This window comes from Lepidothrix coronata, unplaced genomic scaffold, assembly GCF_001604755.1.
Source record: "Lepidothrix coronata isolate B3197 unplaced genomic scaffold, Lepidothrix_coronata-1.0 Scaffold50, whole genome shotgun sequence".
NCBI classification, from domain to species: domain Eukaryota; kingdom Metazoa; phylum Chordata; class Aves; order Passeriformes; family Pipridae; genus Lepidothrix; species Lepidothrix coronata.
This window is the reverse complement of record NW_016690230.1, coordinates 59,720-67,867: the sequence shown is the minus strand read 5'-3', so window position 1 is coordinate 67,867 and position 8,148 is coordinate 59,720. Positions and strand designations below refer to the sequence as shown.

General features: G+C 34.3%; 1 long non-coding RNA gene across 1 annotated transcript; it reads left to right on the top strand.

The window, feature by feature from the left end:
- Window positions 1-4,113: 4,113 nt before the first annotated feature.
- Window positions 4,114-5,725, top strand: LOC108497613. Its single transcript, XR_001874902.1, has 3 exons — window positions 4,114-4,172; window positions 4,947-5,036; window positions 5,662-5,725. It is a non-coding gene; the product is annotated as an uncharacterized LOC108497613 (long non-coding RNA).
- The last annotated feature ends 2,423 nt before the right edge of the window (window positions 5,726-8,148 follow it).

Below are 8,148 nucleotides of genomic sequence, written 5' to 3'. Positions count from 1 at the left end.
AACCAGTGTCACTTTGGTGCTGCTGAAAGCTTTTCCTCTTCCTCTGTCTTGTCCTCTCATGCTCTGGCCTTATGGACTTGTCTAATGCTTTTTTGCAACAGGAATAATTTTCAGTCCATTCAGCAATCATTTCTGGCTCAGGTAACATCAGGTAGCTGCATTTAGTGCGTCCAGTCTCAACTCAGTTCAGCTTAACCACAGCTGAGGAGTCAGTGAGCCTGAAGTCATAGTGCAGGATCTTATGCTGGATGTATTTTTCTCTATTTGCCATGTACTGCATCCCAAAACCACCACTTTGGTGAGCAGACAGAAGTGCTCTAGAGGAAACAGCAAAGCAATCTTTCCTCCTTGGCATAAGATCCTGCCTTGCCCAGTATAAAGCATATGGTATCCACACAGCAAAGGGTGACCAAGCACCATATACCACTAGCAAATTTTATTAATATTTAAAGAGATATAAGATATGGTATTTTGGTAATATTTTATAAGAATCTAGTTAAATAAAATGTGAAATCAAATTTGGGACACTTTTCTTCCTTTCATTTTCTCCTCCTTTTACAGAAAGCATACAGAAGAATTTAGGCCTTTTTTTCACTGAAAACTTAATGTCAACAAGTGCCAACCAATTGGTTAGATTTTCATGAAAACAATTTTTCAGGGTAAATCAGTATTAGTTTCATTGTGTGTTATTTCTTGGTGGCCTTCCTGAGAGTTTGTTTTGGGTTTGGGGGGGAGTTGTTTGTTTGTTTGTTTGCTAAATAGAGTTTGAATAACTTTTACTAATTTCTTTTCAGTTGACTTCTGTACATTAGTCAAAGAATAAATCCTTACCTCAGTATATTTGAACCAATGTTCTACTGAAGGTTAGGAGTAATCAGAGATGTTGTTACATTTTTTCTCAAGCAGCATATAAATAACAGAAATCAAGAATGATTCTATGTGTTTTCTTCATCTATAGTCTCAACTACTTTCTTTTAATTTCTTTTAAGAAAGGTGAAAGCATTTTAAAATTAAAAACTTTCAATGGTTCAGAGATAGCTATAGTTTCCTGTATGGGATCTCAGAGATGAGTAGTATGAAATACTTACCCTGTCCAAAACATATGTGTTGGTCACCATGGCAGTGAATTAGACAGTTGGAGCTTGCAGAGAAAATTATTTCATTTTTGTAAACCCGAATCCTCTCTGCTTGTTGTTCCATAGAGAAATTCCAAACCATGACTTATTTTATCTTTCATTTTTGGATTTGCTTCCTGTCAGAATCATTGAAGATGTTTACGAACGGGTGTTTGATTCAAAAGGAGAAATAGAAGACTGAGATTAAAGAAGTAGAACTGGGATATAAGAATAAATAAAAAGAAGCTAGACTTCTTTTTAGTGAATGAGAAAAAGAAAAAAGACACAATTATCACTCTAAAAATTTCCATGATCACTGACAGATAAAGGAAAAGGAAGTAAGTGTCAGTACCTTGAGCCCAGAGGGACCAGGCACACTACTTCTGACAGTACATTTTTGAAATACATGTGTGATACACTGCATATTTGATGAGTCCTTCTCCCAGAGGAGGAAGCTCCGTGTATACCTTTAGCATAGAAGTTTGATATCCTGAATATATACTGAACGTGTCTGGTTCTACACAGTCACCTCCTACAAATCTGGAGCTCCTCTAAGATGAAGTAGATTAATACACTGTCAATGAAATCAACAGATTTCTCCCAACTTACATTGGTTGAGGTTCCAAGGTAGCTGTAGAGGAAAGAAATGACCCAGGTGTCCCAGAAAACAGAAAGAAAAATGAGAAAATGGAATTCACTTGAGGGTACATCAAAACCACACAGAATTAACTAAACTTGTTTTGTACCAGGTTCTTACAGAAAATGTTGAAGTGCTTTCTATAAATGTACATTCATTTATTTATGACTTGTAACCAGACACAATCAAATCACTTATAAACAAAATAGTAGAAAATGAGGAGGTGACAGCACTTTAGGATGAATTCTTATCATACACAGTGTTTGCATACTGTTTTCAGAAAGAGTCAACTGTTTCCAGAACTGCCACAGACTCTCAGATAAGCAATTAACACTCTGCTTTTATAATTTATTGTAAACAGTTCCTTCACCTCCTTTCCAAACACTGTCCCTATGCCCATCTGGATAGAATTGTTCACAACAAAAACTAATAAAATCTTTAACCCTCAAACCTATAATATATAATAAACCTTGAGCCTATAATTGGCTTTATAGCTTCGACTGAATTATATTGCCTTATCCTTTATACCAGTTGTCAGAGAACTATTTTATGATGTTGTGGTACAGCTGGTCAACTGAACATCTTACTAAGGGAAGAATTAAGTTGATGTCCACGTTATAATTTTTAGGATTTTTTTAGATATCGTATTGTAGGTATATCACTTGGCCTGCAGCTGGATCAACATGGCACAGGTCTTCCATTGCTCCTGTGCCATATCTGTTAACCTTATTCTGAAATTTCTTTTACCCTAAGGAGTGTGAAATGGCACCGGCTGCCTACAGGTTGGCAACTGCATTGAGTCCCATATCTCCATCAATTATAGTCAGAACATAGACACTCAGCTCACATACAGACAGCTGTATTGAAGACAAAAATAATTTGTTGATTTGCATCTCGAGTTGATGCCCAAACACAAATTAAGCACGGCACTAAAAGAAATTTAAAGAATATAGTACAAATATTTGGAAAGAATAGCATAGAAGGGCCTTCTCATAGAGCAATTTGGGCCAAACCCAGATGCCTGCTAGTTTAAAGTAAGTTTAATGACTTGTGATGATCTGAACCTGTAGCTGGGAGTGACTAATAACTCTAATAATGTAATTAAGAACAGAAAAGGTGTGTCCAGGAGAGTCACAAAATGAGACTCAGTTAATGGCCAGAGCAATGATAACAGGGGTCTCTATAAACCTTAAAAAAGGTGGAATCAGAACACCCAATTTTAGGCATTGAGTAGACCTCTGTGCCTGAGCTAGAAACTAAGCTTCTTTTATATACAACAGAGAGAAATACAAAGATATAGGGCAAAGTTCTTCTTTCCTAGTTTATTAGTCTACATTAGGTTGAAATAAATTTCTTCCTAACAGTCTCTATTTCTCTTCACTGGCAATAAAAAGAACCTAGACAAACTAGTTTAAATTCAGGTATCTACATTTGATCAGAGGACTCCCACCTGGGTGTCTGTAGATAATAGTGTGTCTTAGATCAGAGAGAAGCTCTGCACCATCTGCTCCAGACAGGCTTGTCTAAAGCTACAACCCCACCAGAGGTAGCCTTTATCGACATGCCAATTATAGGAACAGCTGTATTTGTCCTTAAATTTGCCCTGAAGCTAGAGGTGTCTAATCCCACCCAGTAATCTTATTATTATTATTAGAAATATTTTAAAACTCTAGCACCTACAAACAGAGAAAGTGCAGAAAAAATTGAATTAAAAAAATCATAAAAATTAATAATTTGTTCTCTTCAGCCATCCTACCAAATATTGCCATTGTACAAAAGACCATATGTGGAAACAAGTACTATCATGAGGGGATTTGAGAAAATATTGTATATCCAAAGTAAGAGACTTAGACGAGGATTTAGAATTCAGATTAATTACAGCCAATGCTATCAGCAAATATAACAACAAGAAAATGGGAAAGAGCATCAAAGGTTGTGAAAAAATATGCAAAATATTATCTTGTTTTGTTATGACGAAAGCATCTAGCAAAAGGTATTTATTCTGCTGTCATTGCAGTCAGTCTCTCAGCAGCCTGGAAGTTTAACCTTCTAGAAGGTACCCAGTCTGTTGTTTGGCAACACAGGTTGCCAAGGCAACAGAAGCTGGTGACAATTTTCCTTCTTCCTGATGGATTCTGCCACTAAAATACAGAAATCGGGGTCCTGAACTGAAATGATGCCTCTTTGGAAGACAGTTTTTTCATGCCGTGAAATCCCTATCTCATAATAAAGAACAGAAGGATTCTGAAATACTAAATGTGTTTCCTTATTTTGACAACACTTACTGATGTGTCACAGTGCATTTCATTTATTGTGATGCAGCTTGGATAGATGCTTGGAAGTTTGACGTAGTAGTCAAAAGAATATTGAAAAAGATACTGCTATTCTTGCCTTAGCACCTTTTCTCTTGGTACAACCAGGTAAGAGTTATAAATAATAGAGATTAAATTCTCCCTGTAGTTAACTATTTAAAATCTATTTATAACGTCTTGCACAACCTGGTGCATGTATGGAAAACTAGCAACCATTTTTGTTGTACAGTTTACAGTGTTTAATTAAGAGCTTCAAGAAATAATGCTTTTTAATTTTGATTGAATATAAATGAAAACATTCACTGAAGCATGGAAACTCTCTTAAGGGAACATGTGAAAGAGAAAAATCTGAACTAGAATCCTTCCTCCCAGTATAATGAAACTCTTGATTTGCTCACCATCAGGGAGCAAACAAAACTCTCATTCCTTTCTCTCCTAAGCATAACTTTGCACACATTCCCCCTTGCTTAAACCCCACAAGATTTTCCTTTGTGAGTCATTACTCAGTTCAATGTAGAAATTCTTTTGAATGTCGCTTAAAGCTATTCTTCCATTGATCTTCACAATGACATGTCTCCCAAAGCAGATGGACTTGCTTTTCTCTTAAATAAAATGTCTCAAATGTTTCCATCTCCTTTTCAGGATAAATTTTGAGCAATAAAATTGTTAAATTTGTTTAATTTTTTACTTTTAAAAAATTCTATCAGTTTTATTGAAGCATTTATTTTTGATGTCTTTGCATACTAAGAGGGAAATCAGGTTTTTACACCTTTATATTAATAAGAAATAACATTCAACTTGAAGATTCAGAATTTTGTTTTCAGGTTTTAAAATTTCCTCTTGTTTCACGTAAGATAATACTTACTTTTTCTGTATTGTCAGCTCATAACTTTATAGAATTTTGAAGATGAATACTCCCATTGTCAAGTGCATGGATATAGCCCACATTCCTGACATCAGCTAATTCACTCTGTGTGTGAGCTAAGCATATTGATGAAAAGTACTTTTGCTGTAATGTGAAAAAAGCAAACCTGTAGTAAGCAACAATAATTACTTATACACTATACCAAAACATTTATTCCAAATAGGGCTACAGGCGACATCTATCCCCTTCTGCAGGTCACAAACACTGAACATGCTGTTTCCTCTAAAGATGAGGCTTCATCAATAGCACTTACTTGCATCTAATTCCAAAAAAAAAATACAGGGTCAGAATGGAATAAAGTGAAAGAGTGGTTGCAGCTGAATTGTCAGTAAGAAGGAATGACACAAAATTCATGTCACAGGTGGGGGACTTACACATTAGAAAAAAAATAAAATACTGAAAACCTCTGAGTTCAGAGGAGAATTACAGAACAGAATGCTTTGAAAATTAATTTAAGACATACAGAGCAACTAAGGAGAATAACAATTCTGAAGTCTAAGTGACATAAAGTAGAACTTTGAAATCTTTTACAATGCTGTAACTATAAAAAAACCTTCCAGAAGATTTATTACAAGGAAAGGAGAGGGTTTGTCACTTAAGAAAGCTTTCCTGCCTGGAAAGAGGTGTCTTTTCCGGAGGCAGTTTTAGATGTTTTCTCTTCTTGAATTCCAGAGTCTTAAGCTGACTCCCTGTTATAAGAAAAGAGAAGTTCTTGAGGACATGTTTGAAGGCCCCCAACAGTGGGGGAGGGAGGAGCTGAGGGACAATAAAAGCCCTGAGAAGAACAGGGGAGTGTCTTTCCTTATTTGTGCTGAAATGTTAAGTGTTCTCAGCTTTCAGAAATAAATTCTCCTAATTTCTTCCACTGCCTGGTATTTTGGGTGTATATTCTCTTGCAGATGCTTAAAATAATTTACACTTGTGGATATGTTTAAAATTATCCCACTGATATTTTTTTCAGTACCAGATCTGTATACTAATAATCTAACCACATATTTATGGAATAACAGCTATACTATCACTTATACTTGCCTGAAAGTTCACATACAATTTTAAAAGTGTAACTGTTGAGGCTTTAAGCAGTTGACCAAAATTTTTAACCTAAGTAGAATACAGTAAGTAATCAAAGAATGCATTTATGTTTGTTTGTTTTAGACTTTTTATCCATTGAAACTTCTTTTCAGGCACTTTTTGCTGTACAAAAGATGTCCAGGAGGTATCATGTGTTCTGTGCCCTCCAACAGAATGTATCAATCATTTGAATTCAAGAAATATCAATCCCCAAAATATACATTTATTTGCTTACTTCTGATGGGCCATTGTAATTTTAGTTTTAACTTACTGTTTCCTTTTAAACTATTTTTACCTTGGAAAAAAGATGAAAGATGTCCCTACCTATATTTTATTTGTACACAAAAAAGTAATGACAGTGGAAATGGCAGTTTCAGACCTCCAAATAACCCAGATGAAAACTTTTCAGGCAAGGAACTGAAAGTAAAAGCTAAATTTAATATGGACTATTTGACTTGTAATCAATCTAAGCTACTATTAACCAAAAATAACGAAGAACTTTTTGAAAAACATAATAATAATAAAAGTAATAAAGAATAGGTAACATGACAAGAAGAGAGAAATAGGAGTTGGGAGTATGAAGACAATTGAAACTCCTGCTTGTATAAGAAAAATTGCTTCTCCATAAAAAGTAGGTTTCTGTACAGAACAATGAGGGTAGAACAATGAAAAAAAAAAACCACAATGAGAGAGTTCTGACAACATCACGAAATGACAGAGGGACAGTTTCTCTTGAAACAGTTTTTAAAATATGATTAATATCATTTAACTATAACCTTTCAGATTTTCAGATTTGCAGAGTGAGAATGTCCTACACTTGTTGGCACACGACTGGTGTGCACTTTAGAGTCTCACAGTAAGCCAGATACCTGATCACTCTTACTCTGAGGATATATTTTCCTACCTCCTTTATACACCCCTGTCTGAACAGATTTCAAGTGCCCCTTCAGTCTTCTATTGCTGCCTCCTCTTTGTAAATCTGGCTAACCATGGATCTTGACTATCACTCCCTTTTATGACTGTGGGATGCTACACATACATTCAGCCAGTACAACCCAGCACTTTGCTAAGTTACAGTTTATCGTTCTTTTTTTTTAGCTTAATGCAGCTATTTAGTGAAGATCCTACTCTCTGGCTTCATGCATGAGATTTGCTTGAAGAACAGGATAGCTAGGCACCAAGAAATTAGATGAAAACAGCAAAAAAATACAGACAAATTTTTAGGAGAAAATGTAAAAATATTTTTCACTGGTTATATGAAATAATGAATAATTTATTCATCTAAAAAAGCAGGTTTTAATTACACAGTGTAGCTATTTCTTTCTTACACCTCCATTTTCTCCAAATAAGTTTTAGTAGCCTTAGGAGGCAGAAAAATTTAATTTATATATATATATTTATGTTTGTTTATGTACACACTTATTTAAAATAATTTGGCTTATCAGGCTGTTTTTTCTAACATTATTTAAAATGTAAAGTAAGTTAGACAAAAAATTTAGTGTAATGTATTTGCTGATCATAGAATTATGCAAATCTTTCTATTATTCTACACAGACATGTTTGAAAGCTCAAAGAACCTTTTGAAGTTTTAACTAAGCAAAATATTACAGGTAGATAAAACTGAAAAATTATTCTCAAATATTTAAAGATGTATATATAAAGAGTAATTATTATTTAGGAAGTGAAATAAATATTTTGTTACTAGCCTCAGTAGTTTTCACCATCATCTATCAATCACAGGATAACAGAAACTAGCATGTTATTCAAGGACAGAAAAATATTGGATTGATTTCATTAATAGAATGTCTGAATTCTAAACATAAAATACTTATTAATCATTATTCATGACACTTCAAATATGAAAAGTTATGGTTTTAATAGAACAAAAGGATAGCACTTTAAATTGTTCTCACCTAGCTACTAATTCTGCAGCTGTACTGACTTACAGGTATAATTAAGGTCAACTACTGAATAATTTGTTTATACAGAATGACTATAAAACTTGGCTGTTGGCTGAGCTTTATTTGCATTGTTGATTAAGAAAATTTAACTTTAAAATGTTGATTTTCATCATAAAGTGTTGCTTTA